Raw genomic sequence first — 13,824 nt, forward strand, 5'->3', positions numbered from 1 at the left:
AGGAATGAAGTGAAGCACATATAGTATTACCAGACCTCAAACTATATTATAAAATAGTAATTATAAAAACTATATGATTCTGGTTTAAAAAAATAGAAAAGAATAGCAGTAGAGCAGACTAAACAAATATGAATCAGATGCAATAAAAAATAATAATAGCCTTGTGAAAACCCTAAGACCTAGAGCAAGGACTCCATATTTGGTAAGAACTGTTGGGAAAATTGGAAAGTAGGTTGACATAAATTAGACTTAGGCCAGAATCTTACACCATATACCACTCAATACTCAACAAGGTCTGTGATGTCACTGAACCAGAAGTTCCTTCTAATAGTGCAGATCATAGCTAATGTCTGCCTATCCTTTCTCATCCTTAGCCTTCTCCTCCAGGCAATTTCCCACTGAAACCCAACAATGGACAGATTATGTTTATTACTTCTCTAACCTTGTGAGGGTACCTGTCAGCCCTGCTCACATGACCAACTCATCTTCTCTTTGTATTGTTGCTTGTTTTTCTTTGAAGCCTCTCATTGGTTACTTGTTGCAGCTGGCTTACATCCATGGGCAGCTAGTGGGTAAAGCGGAGAGAATGCTGGGTCTGGAGTCAGGAAGATCTGAGTTCAAATCTAGCCTCAGTCACTTATTAGCTGTGTGACCCTGGGGAAGTCATTTAAACCTGTTTGCCTCAGTATCCTATTCTATAAAATGAGCTAGAGAAGGAAACAGCACATCACTTCAGTATCTTTGCCAAGAAAAGCCCAAATGTCACAAACATAGGACACAAATGAACAACAAAAAATCTGGAAGCCTTTCTATCAGGTCAGATGTGAGGCAAGTTGTCCATTATTATCATTACAATTCAACGTTATATTAAAAATGCTAACTATAGTGATAAGACAAGAGAAAGAAATTGAAGGAAGAAGCATAGGAAACAGAACTACCATTTTTTTGCAAATGATATTATGGCTTCCTTGAAGAATCCTAGAAAGTCAACTAAAAAAACTCATCTGAGCAGCTAACAACTTCAGTAAATTTGCTGTATATAAAATAACACCACAGAAATCATCAGCAATTTTGTGTATTATCCTTAAAATCTAACAAAAAGAGAGGAATTCTACTTAAAACAACTACAGACAGTTTAAACTACTTGGGAGTCTACCTGCCAAGACACAAACAGGAACTATATGGCTGTGATTTATGAATTATGAAATACTCTTCACATAAAGGCAGTTTTAAATAACTGGAGAAATATTAATTGCCCACGAACAGCCTAAGTCAATATAATAAAAATAACACTGCCTAAAGTCATTTACTTATTCAGTGTCATGCCAATCAAACTACTGAAGAATTACATGATAAAGCTACTGAAAGAAATAACAAAATTCATCTGGAGGAGCAAAAGATCAAGAAGATCATGGGAAACAATGAAACAAAAAAGGTAAGTAAGGAAGCCTAATAGTACCGGATCTTAACTATTCTACAAAGCTGTAATGTCAAAACAATTTGGTACTGAGTAAGAATGAGGTTGATCAGTGAAACAGATTAGGTATACAATATACATAATCCATTGAGCACAGTCACCTAGTGTTTGATAAACCTCCAAATCCTAGCTAGTAGGCCAAGAACTCAATATTTGACAAAGTCTGTGGGAAAAACTGGAAAGTAGACTAACATAGATCAACATCTCACACTATATACTAGGTAAATTCAAAATGGGTACATGATTTAGACATAAAGAATTTGCTATTATAAGCAAATTAATGGAGCAGGGATGGAATTACTTGTCAGATCCATGGGTAGGGGAACAGTTCATGATGAAACAGGAGGTAAAATAGATAATTTTGATTGCATAAAATGAAAATGTTTTTGCACAAAGAAAACCAATGCAGCTAAAATGAAAAGAACAGCAGGAAAGTAGGCAAAAATTCTTTGCAACTAGCTTTTCTTTCTTTCTTTCTTTCTTAGAGTAAATTTTAGTGACTGGTGAAAAACTAAAATGATGAGCATGGGCAACAAACAGTAATGATTCACTAAGTTTTTCTTGAATTCCCACCTTCCTACTTTTCATTTTAAACCAACAGAAAAATGAAATAGTTTTTTTTTAGATAGTTAATCAGTCATTTTAATTTCTTCTTACAACAAAAACTGCATAGGTCAGCAGTTGTGCAACATTAAACATATTCTTTTGTTTTTTCAAAACCATGAAAAATTTGTGCATGTGTGTGTGTGTGTGTGTGTGTGTGTGTGTGAATGTTGATCTCAATGGCTAAGGTGATCATTTACATTGGTCAGATTCTGAGTTTTGTTTCCCTTTTCTGCCACCCTGATATTTTGTTAATTCTGCTTTTAATGCCTTTGCTTTTGATCTTCTTTGCTCTAATGCAGCATGAAGTGAAGTCAGCTGCTAGGTTAGCTCATTTTTGATAACTTTGTGATTCATCAACCTGAGTAAGTATTTCTACTTTATCTTTCATTTCACCTTCTCATAACATTTTCAATAACTGATCATTTCTTACTTTTCCTTCTTTATATTTTGCCTCCCACTGAGTGATGCTATTTTTCATCTTCTGAATTTCAGCATCTTTCCTTTAAAGTTCCCACTTCAGTCTTTCATTTCTACTATCTTTCAAGTATACCTCTTTAATCTTTTTTAAATAAGGTGATCTATATTTGCTTTGTACTGAAAGTCTTTCAGTGACACTGTGTGTGGTTTGTCTTTCCCCTGATGATTCTTTCTTTTTTTTTATTCATACCTTTCATATTCTTACATTTTCATGTTCCTTTTTGTGTTCTTCATATTCCAGTTTGTTTAGTCACAATGCCTTTTCAAGATCAGCTTCAAACATTTCAGATGTCAACTGTTGGCTCCTGGAAGCAGAACTCTCCTTTCATGAAATTATTAAGGAAAACTGCCCCTGATATTCTAGAACCAAAGGGTAAAACAGAAATTGAAAGAATCCATTGATCAACTGCTGAAAAAGATCCCAAAATGAAAACTCCCAGGAATATTATCGCCAAATTCCAGAGTCCCCAGGTCAAGGAAAAAATATGGTCAAGCCAGAAAGGGTAGAATTAAAGTATTATGGAGTCACAGTCAGGATAACGCAAGCTTAAGCAGCTTCTAAATTAAAGGATCAGAATATGATATTCCGGAGGTTGAAGAAGCTAGGATTCATAACACAGAATCACCTACCCAGCAAAAATGAATATAATCCATGAGGAGAAAAAATACATATTCAATGAGATAGAGGGTTTTCAAGCATTCTTCATGAAAAGACCAAAGCTGAATAGAAAATTTGACTTTCAAATGCAAGGTTCAAGAGAAGCATAAAAAGGTAAACAGGAAAGGGAAATCATAAGGGACTTAATAAGATTAAACTGTTTACATTCCTACATGGAAAGATGATATTTCTAATTCTTAAACCTTTCTCATTATTAGTGTAGTTAGAAGTATATATGGACAGAGAACGCAGATGGCAATTGAATATGAAGGGATGATATTTAAAAAATAAAATTAAAGTATGAGAAAGAGGAATGCACTGGGATGGGAGAAAGAGAAAGGTAGAGACAAAATGGGTAAATTATCTCACATAAAAAAGTCAAGAAAAAAGTTTTACAGGGGAAGAGAAGAGGGTGGAGTTGAGGGGAAGTGAGACAAACTTACTTTCATCAGAATTGGCTCAAAAAGGGAAAAACATGCACATACAATTGTATATGGAAATCTATCTTACCCTACTGAAAAGCAGGAAGGGAAGGGGATAAGAGGAGGGAGGCTGATAGAAGGGAAGGCAGATTGCCAAAGGGCAGAAGCAAAACACTTTTGAGGAGAGAGGGTAAAAGGAGAGCGAGAATGTATATATATTTCTATAAGTTTCAATGAGAAAAGGGGTTTTTTTCATTTTTTTTTAATTGAAGGTGGAATGGCAAAAAGAGGAAGTAATTGCTTGTTAATTGAAAAAATAAAATACCCTCTCCCAAACTGTGACATATGAATACAACAGAATATCATTGTGGGACTACAAAGGAAAATAAGGAATTAAGAAAACCTGAGGGAAGGTTTGTATCAAATGGTGTACTATGAAATAAGCAGAGATGAAAGAACAGTATGCAGAATGACTACAACAATGTAAACAAAAAGGTCACTATGAGGAAAGGGAAATCTGGGTAACTGAGTGACCAACAATGATCCCAGGAAGCAGATAATTAAACATACCTCTCTCCACTAGGACAAAGGCAAAGGAGATTAGCAGGGTAGAATATTGTGTATATTGTCAAATACAGCTACTGGATTGGGTGCTTTTTCTTAATTGTTCTTCTTCATTACAAGGAATTGTTAAATTTGGAAGGGTTAATATTTGCAGAAGTGTCTACGATGTAAACCAAAAGGCATGCATGATGCATTAAAAAAAATAACAATGAGGGAGCAATGAGAGATAAGTTGGAGAAGAGATAACTCAGATATGTGGGATATTGGCATGGAAGAAAATGTGGGAAGATACTTCAATGCAACAAACTGTCAATGCTGGAAATCAGCACCAGTAGTGGATGGGGCCCAGGGCAGTTGACCAATTGTTGCCAACATGTTTTTCTCCTTCCAGCCTGGTTTTCATTAGCCAAAGTTCCATGGTGGAAATCATGACATGCCTTTCAACTCTGAGTTCCAATCCTGGCCCTGGCCATGACTTTGAGTTTTGGCACATCACTTTCCCTCACTGGACTTGGATTTGTCTTGGAAATAAACAATCCTCCCATTTTACTTTTCCCCAGTGCAGTTGTGAGAGCAGTATGAGCAAGGGGTGGGGTAAAATGCTGAAAACTTGATGGCGGGGAAGGGGCTGCGAAAATGGGGCCTGCCTTTATAAATTTGGTTACTTAGAGCAGACCAATTGTCATATGTTATATTTTTTGGTTCTGTTCCTGTATCATAGATTGTAGCCCAAACTCTAGATTGTTAATCATGCTGTGGGTCAAATGAAGGAGTATGGATGACTTTGCCTCCTTTATTCCCACATGGATCAGGACAAAGAGATCTCAGAATTAGTTTATTGAGAGATGATCAGTTGCCATGTCTCTTAAGAGGAAAGAAGGATGGCCCAGGATTTCCATCTGTAAGTGATCAGCCTAGCCCTCAGCTAGGGCTAGGGACACTGCAGGGTCCCAACCCTCTTCCTTGGGTTCATATCCTTTTTATGCATACTTGCCTTGTTTCACCTGAGCCTTGGTTTCCACATGGTTTGGTCACAATTTGTGTTAATTTGGATGTCCTGGTAACCTGTGTGAGTGAAAGGAAATGAGTGTGTGTGTGTGTGTTTGTGTGTGTGTGTGTGTGTGTGTGTGAGAGAGAGAGAGAGAGAGTATGAAGAGCAATGACATTAAACCCCTGAGCAGAACATTTATCTGCAGGAGGGCAGATGGATATTTCCATCTCTGGGGTTCATAGACTGGCCCTTCTGTCATTTCCAGTAAAAGGTCAAATCAAAGGTCCCTCCCTGAACCCTGGTGATGTTTCCACTCGATAATGCCAGGTAAGAACTAGACAGTTGGTTTGGTTATAAATTGTGCAGTGGAGATGACAGTGGAGAAACTCAGAGAGTTTCTCATGGCCTGTGTTGGGGTCTAAACTGATCAGTTCTATATCAAGTCCCCAGTCCTCAATATTTGGAATGAGGCACTATCCTCTCTGTCTTTTAGTTATGAGTCTTACTTCCTTTAATCTGAGGTGCCAGGGATTAGAAGCTCTACCTTAACCTCCTCACTTAGAATTTGTTCCTCCATGGATGTCACAAACAATTTAGCCCTAGGCAGAGTAGGCTGTCTTCCAAGCAGTGAGATTTGCATGGCCCTGTCACTTCTCCAAGTTCTTCTATGTGGCCCTTGACACTACTGGGCACTCTTTCTCCTCAATTCTCTTTTTTTCTCTAAGTTTTCATGGCATCTATTCTCCCCTGGTTCTCTTTCACCCTGTCTAGCCACTCCTTCTCTGTCTGTTTTGCTTTATATTCATCCATGTCACACCTACTAACTCTGGGGGGTCCTGCAAGGCTCTAGCCTGGGCTCTCTTTTCTTCCTTTTTCTCTCTATGCTCTTTTACTTGATGATCTCATCAGCTCCCATGGATTCAATTATCATCTCTATGAAGATGACTCTCAGATCTATTGAGGCAGCCCTAACCTCTCTCCTGAACTCCAGTTTCTCATCACCTAATGGCATTCTCAAACTGGTTTTCCCATAGATATTTACACTTCAAATATCCTAAGCTGAACTCATTATCTTCACTGTCCACTTTACCCCCTCCACTTTCTTCTTCTCCTAATTTTCTCTCCTCACTCTCTCTCACTCCACCCCCACCCTTATCAAATTCATTGTCCAATTCTATCATTTCTACCTTCATCGCATCTCTTTTTATTCTTCTCCTTCTCTCTTCTCCCACTGCCACCAGCTTGGTCCATGCTCTCATTACTTCACAGCTGCACTATTGCAGGAGCTTGCTAGTTGATCTCCCTACCCCATCTCTTCCCACTCCAGTCCATCCTCCATTCAAAATTGATCTTCCTAGAGGAAAAGGTGACCAAATCTCCACTTCCAACATTCCACAAACTCCATGGCTCCCTGTTATCCCAAGGATCAAATAAACATTTCTCTCTTGGCTTATAAGGCACTTCTTAATTTGGCCCCTTCCTACATTTCCAGTCTTCTTATACCATACTCCCTTCTATGTATTTCATGATCCAGTGACACTGCCCTCCTTGCTAATTCTTAGACACTACCCTCCATCTCCCGACTCTGGGCATTTGCACTGGCTGTCCTCCATGCCTGGAAAGCTCTTCACCCTCATCTCTGCCTCTTGCATTTCCTGACTTCCTTCAAATCTCAGATAAAGTTCAACCTTCTGCAAGAAGCTTTTTGCAACCTTCCTTAATCTTTGTGTCTTTCCTCAGAGACTACCAAAATTTTTTCCCTGAATATATCTTGTAACCACATAGGAATGTCTATGCTGTTTTCTCCATTAGATTTGAGATCCTTGAAATTAGGGAATGCTTTCCCCTCCCTTTCTTTGTATCCCCAGTGTTTAGCACAGTGCCTGGCACATACTAGGTGCTTAATAAATGTTAGGTGACATGACTTGAGACAGATTGAACAGCATCCAAAGTTCTACTATTATTGATGAATTCACTAATAGTTAATAGATTACACATCCACTGATCAGTGTTGAAAAAACTAGATCACTTTTCTAAGGGGTACAAGGCAAATCTTTAACATTTCAGGGAGCTGGAGTTTTCTTGATCTTTCCTTCACAGCATTAGGGTTTAGAATGTTAAAAGGACATTGAAAGAGATGGATAAAGAGGGAGGAAAGAAAGTCAAAAGTAGTATGAGGTGACAGGATTAGGTCTTGGTACCATTACTGTTTTCATTTGTGTGAAAGGCAGACCTTGTCCTGGATCTCATCCCACATAGTCCTGGCCAATACAAGCTGAACGTTAGAAAATCAACAACATTGCTATTTGCACACATTTTTCTTCTTTTTTTCTATGAGGAAGTTGGCTGTCAGGGCTCCAGAAATAGCCATAAGGCAGGCTGCTCCTATTTACTCTCCCTGCTTCCCATCCTCAACTCTGAATTGACAAGTGTCTATAGAGGGTTATAATTGGGGATCACCAGGGGCTCATTTTCCTCAACTACAGAATTTGGGCAATAATATTTGTATTACCTACCTTATACAGTTGTTCTGGGCAATATAGTTTATAAAGCTTTTTTTTCTTTTCTTTTAAAATTTTAATTTTTTGAAATAATTTCTATTGATATTTTCTGCTACATTCAACACCATGGTTATTTGCAGTGTCCTTCCCCTTCCAAAGAGACATCCTAGTTGAAAAACAGTATTTTTTTTCTTAATTGAAAGACAAAAATCAACTAAAAAAATACTAACAATATAGACTGAATTGTTGATTATTTGATTTTTAAAAATCCTAAACCAATAAAACAAATCTAAACTAATGAAATTGATTAGAACAGATGAAGAAGAAATAAAGGAAAGTACCATAAACTATTCTGTCAAAATATATGACTGGTTGAAACATTCATGTTACAAAAAAACCAACAACTTAAAAAAATAGATGAATATTTCAAAAAAACACGATAGACTAACAGAAAAAGAAATAAAAGAAATTACACAATGCCATCTCACAACAGGAAATTGAATGAGGTATAAATTAAATACAGAAGAAAAAAGTCCAGGAGCAGATGGTTTTGTTTATTACTTTTTAAAAAAAATTATTTTTATTTTCATTCCTGAATTTTCTCCCTTCTTACAGTCTTCCCACCCCAGTCAAGAAATATACCTATTATACATACCAAGTCATGGAAAACATGTTTCCATATCAGCTGTATTTTGGAAAAAAAGCAAGAAAAATTAAGGAGAAAAAATGTACAGATAGTTCTAGCTTTATTAACTGGACCGCAGAAATATACTTGAAGCGATTTGTAAGTGATGTGAGTTTATCCGCTGACACGGGCAAGGGAGGGAGATAGACAGGAAAGGGGTCTTTAACCTGTGGAAAGAGGGGGCTGGTACACGGTTCAAGGACACTCGGGGCCTGGAACAGAGAAGCAAGAGCAAGAGCGTCTGGGGCCAGCCAGGTGGAGGCAGGAACCAAGAGGAAGGACAAGCTTTGGTTTGTTTAGGAGTAATCCAACTCAATCTACTCTACCCCTAATTTCTCTCTTCTCCCCTTTCTTTCCTATTTCTCTTCTGGGTGAAATGAAGTTCTGTACCTAACTGTGTTTGTATTCTTGCCTCCTTCAGATAACAGTAAGATTCAAGTATCAGTTGCTCCCCTCACCCCTTCATCTTTGTTTGTTTTCCTTTCCCTCCCCCACCTGTCTCTTTTCATTTGTCTTTTAAGATCCTTAAGATTTAACAGAACTGCCTCATTCTTTCTAAATTAGACTTCCTTTATGACCCCTGATGATAATAGTGTTCTGAAAAGATGAAATGTATCATCTTCTGCTACCTATCTGACAAACCTTGCTCAATCTCTTTAGCTGTCTTTGTACATGTCATGTATACTAACTGTGAGTATACCCTAAGGCTTTGTTCGGTACCATCTTCTCTTCTTCCCATTCTCCCAGATCTACAAGTATAGCCCTAACATTTCTCCTGAGCTCCCTTCTTGCATCACCAACTCCCTCAACTCACCATGTCCAAAACAGAACTGATTATCTTTTCCCCAAATCCTCCACTCTTCACCACTTCTCAATTACCATCATGGGTGGCCATCCTCCCACCCAGGCTCACAGCTTCACTAACATTCTCAAGTCCTCCTTCACACACCTCACATTTTTAATCTATTATCAAGTCTTATCATTTCTACCTTCACTTTCCTGAATAAGCTCCTTTGGACAATTATACCATAGTTCAAATGACACATATTTAAACTATACTATTTTTCTATGGAGCATTTAGGGAACTCCTCTCCTCTCAGAAAGGGTCATAGGATCATAGGATCTTGGATCTACAACAAGAAGTGAACTCAAAAGTCATCCTTGCCCAACACACTCATTTTATAAATAAAAAAAACCTTGGGCTACATAAGGTAAAGTGATTTAGACAAAGTCACGCAGATTATGAATATGAGAATGAGAATTTGGACTCAAGTTCTCTGACTGAAGAGCAAAAGCTCTTCAGAACCAGAACATTTTACACAGAAACAACAACACTGTGTGATGATCAATTGTGATGGACTTAGCTCTACTCGGCAATATCATGATCCAAGTCAATTCCAAAAGACTCATAATGGAAAATGATAACTATATCCAGAGAAAGAACTATGGAATCTGAAGGCTGATTGAAGCACACTATTTTCACTGGGAGTGGGGGGGGGAGGATTTGTGTTTGTTTCCCATTTATTCTGTTTCTTCTTTCACAACATGCCTAATATGGAAATATGTGTTTACATTACTGTACATCTATAACCTATATCAGATTGCTTACCATTTTGAGGAGGGTGGAAAGGAGGAAAGGAGGGAGAAAAATTTGGAACTCAAAATTTGTCAAAAAATGAATGCTGAAAATTGTCTTTATATGTAATTGGAAAAAAATAAAATAGTATTAAACATTTTTAAGGAGCCAGTGCTCTGAACTCTGTGAGACAGAATAGGGAGAACTTGAATGAAAGTTAACATGACTGATGAACCTTTCGTTCTCCTGAATTCTTGGTGGGGAGCCATTATGGTGTTGTAAAATGATCACATAACCAGCAATCAGGAGACTTTGGCTCCAAACATGGCTCTTTCCCTTGACTAGCAAAGTGATCCTCAATATATGTGAGATTATCATAAGCAAAAGATGCTCTTACCTTCTGTGGGCCTGAAACATAAAAGGAAGTTGTTGGATCCCACTATCTTTAAGGTCTATTGAAGGTGTAAGGTCACATGATTCTGTGAATATGCTCCCGAGCCTGTATAAAGCTCACCTGAGAAAACCAGGCTCATGATCTTGGAGTAACATCACCTTTCTGATCAAACTGTTGTCCCCTAGCTAAACCTCTTTGCTTTACTTATCAATCTTGGCTCTGGAAGGCCTTTAAGTATTTCCAAAACTTAAATCCTTCCTCAGAGGAGACACTCCATAAGTCATAGTGTAGGTGGGAACAGCCTCCTTTGATTGGCTGTGCATTTGGAAAAAACTCTGACTTATAAATTGGCCAGACTGAAACACCCTCTCTTTTTCCTGCATGCTGTTTCCTGCATGCTCTTTCCTACTGTGTCCAGAGGGTGAAGATCATAGTTAACCTACAGCATGGGTGCCATGAACTGAACTCTGAGAGGGGAAGGACTTTCATCTCCCCTCACATCCCCCTTTTATTCTGTCTTAGAAAAATGGGATGGGGGTGAGAGGTGTTTGTTTCTGTTCTGCTCCATTTATCTTTCTTAGTTTTAGGTGTTTAAGGTGATCCCCACTAGACTTGGGAGTTTGAACTGTGATGAGCTTAGAGGCAAGATTCCAAGTGATGTTGCAGCCATCCAGTTCAGAAGAGAATTCTGGAAATGCCACAGTGCCAGGGACTGGAGATCACAGTGTGTATGGGACTTGGCTCTTGGGATGGGGCACTATAGGAATGGAGCTAAGTTATGTATCTAATCTCCTTCTCTTCCTTAGTGTCTGAAGTGGTACAGAGTGGAAGGATGTGTGTGTGAATATTATGTTCCTCCTGTTTGGGCAAGATGCTTGAACATTTGTGATTATACATTTTGATGTAAATATTTCTTTGTAAATTCTACTTTAACTCAGTGGCTAAATGGAACTGGTGCTCAGGGGACTCATATACTTGGGGGCAATGCCAAATTCCAAATTGTTGGAGCCATTTGCAGACAGCCTAGATATCCCTAAGCCTCTTACTGGAGAACCTGGGGGAGAGGTCAAATGTAACATACCTGGCCTTTAGGGCAGTGGGGGTCTGGGTAATCTGTGTTATATGAAAATGTCTTTCATTCCTCAGGTTCCACTTGCAGTTTTAGGACTTTCTAAACACCATCCTCTGTGTTCTTGTTCCTCTCTCCTTCTCTCATATCTATGAAAGCTTTGGAAGAATTGAACTAAACTAGGATTGTTGGATACCCTCTTTTTGTTAACATAAAACCATGTGGAGGCACATAGGCTTCTTTCTTCACATTTGTTTGTGCCTGTGTCTGACATATGTGTGCATTTGTGTGGGTGTGAAGGAGCTGAGTAACTGAGATTGCAGATTTGACTTGCTTGGGAAAGCACAGGTTTTTCTAAAGAAATTTCCCTCCTTGGATACCAGGAGTGGCCACTTCACCCTCTGTGCAAAGTCCTCCCCTCCCAGCAGTTCCTTCAGGAAAGACACACAGAAGGTTTGAGGCTCTGATTTAATAATTTAGATTGATGTAAATTTTTTAAAAAATTATTTCCTTTAAGAAATCCTTTTAAAAAATGATTCCTACAGGTTCATTTCTTCCTGCCACTCAAAGGAGAGGAAGTTTGTCAACAATATTTACAACAAAAATAAAGGGAATGAGATCTTGGTTTCAATATGAACCTGAGGTACCCAGGGCCACCCGGATCAACCCAGACCTTCACTTTCACTAAATCCAACCACTGTCCTGCACCACAGTGAGCCCAGGTATGGGGACAGAGGCTTAGAGCTGTTGCCAGAGTGATGCAGGTTGGACATACTAGGGGATGAGGGACAGGTCCTCCAGGTTAAACTATAGAAAGAGAATAGATACAAAGAATCATTTTAGAATTGTAAGGTACCTGATCTACTTGCAGCTCCTCATCCATGTTACTCCATCTCCCATCTCTTTGCCTCTGCACTGGCCACCCTGCATGCCTAGAATCCTCTGCTGTCTTCCCTGTTTTCCTTCGGGACTCAGTTCAAATCCCACCTCTGCAAGAGCCCTTTCCTGGTCTTCTCAGTTCCCTATCCTTTCCGGATTACTTTTATGTAATCTTTCTCTATATCTTGTATTTATCTAGACATGTATATGCTATTTCCTGCATTAGAATATATGCTCCTTAAGGGCAGGTACTCTAGTTTTGTTGATTGTTTTTACCTTTCATTGCATTTCCAGTGCTTAGCCCAGTGCCTGACACATAAGACCTGCTTAATAAATACTTGTGGACTGACTGACTGACCTTGGGGATGTCTTGAAAGCTAATGTTATGCATTGACCAAGAAATAAAAGTCTTAGCTATCCTCACCCTCAGAAATAGGTTTAAACCTTTTGCTTAGATTTGGAGAATGGACTATTCATATTAGGGGACAGAAATGAGAGTTACAAGCTTGGGAAGGGAATCATGTAGGGGTTCATTCTGGGGCCTATCTTTGGATATACTTACCATTAATATTTTGAAATAGTTGGTGATGTGTTAGTAGAGTTGCCTATTCATGGATGAGAGAAGTCCCCAAACTTTTCTCTCCCACATTTTACCTCCATGAGGACCTCCTGAAGCATGATCTCTTTAAGGTGTGCAAAGCCCTTTATGCAAGTGATCACTATAGACACATCCCCATCTCTTTTTTTTAAGATGAAGAAACTGAGACTCAGAGAAATTAAACGACCTCCCTAGCTTCATTCAACTAATAAGTGTGAGATTTAAAAATAGATTTCCTGACTCCAAATGGAGTGAACAGGCTGCCTCTCTCCCAAGACATGCCCAGTCATAAGCCAACAAAGGGTCAGAAATTTCCAAAGTACTGCTGCCCTCACCCACCCACTGAAAGCATACATGACTGTGTATAGGCCCATACTCAGAGGCAAATGAACAAGAGACCAGCTAGAGAGAGAGCTAGATACTGACATTTAGCAGTAGATTTTGTTGATTGTTGGGCAGTTGAAACTGTTGCTGGAGAGGCTGTAGTGGTCTGTGGGGCCATTGTCTCTGCTGGGGCCATATTATCTTGGCCTGGTGTAGCAGAATTCTGTCCATCTGCAGAGTCAATTTTTAAACTTTGAAGTATTCAAATTCTCTCAACCTTGAGGTAGGGAGTGAAAGGCATCTGAGATGTAGCCAGGCTGTAAAGGGCAATAAAGGGCCTTTCCCTAGGGCCTGGGTTTTGAAGGGCTTCTCCAAGAGAGGGAACTCCTTGGACAGAGCAGCAGCCTGTCCTAGGGAAAGACTTGTCTTCTTTGTAGGAAATGGGAGTGCAGGCATACCTCAATGATATTTTAGGTTCGGTTTAAGACCAGTGCAATGAAGTAAGTATTGCAGTAAAGTGAGTCACATAAATTTTTTAGTTTCCCATTGCATATAAAAGTTATGTTTACACTTTACTGTAGTCTAATAGGTATACAATAATAT

General features: G+C 38.9%; 1 pseudogene; it reads right to left on the reverse strand.

Annotated features, from left to right (window-relative positions):
- Positions 1 to 2,272: 2,272 nt before the first annotated feature.
- Positions 2,273 to 12,303, reverse strand: LOC110203001 (G kinase-anchoring protein 1 pseudogene; annotated as a pseudogene).
- Positions 12,304 to 13,824: the final 1,521 nt, after the last annotated feature.

The sequence above is a fragment of the Phascolarctos cinereus genome, unplaced genomic scaffold (genome assembly GCF_003287225.1).
Source record: "Phascolarctos cinereus isolate Bilbo 61053 unplaced genomic scaffold, phaCin_HiC Scaffold_1;HRSCAF=81, whole genome shotgun sequence".
NCBI classification, from domain to species: domain Eukaryota; kingdom Metazoa; phylum Chordata; class Mammalia; order Diprotodontia; family Phascolarctidae; genus Phascolarctos; species Phascolarctos cinereus.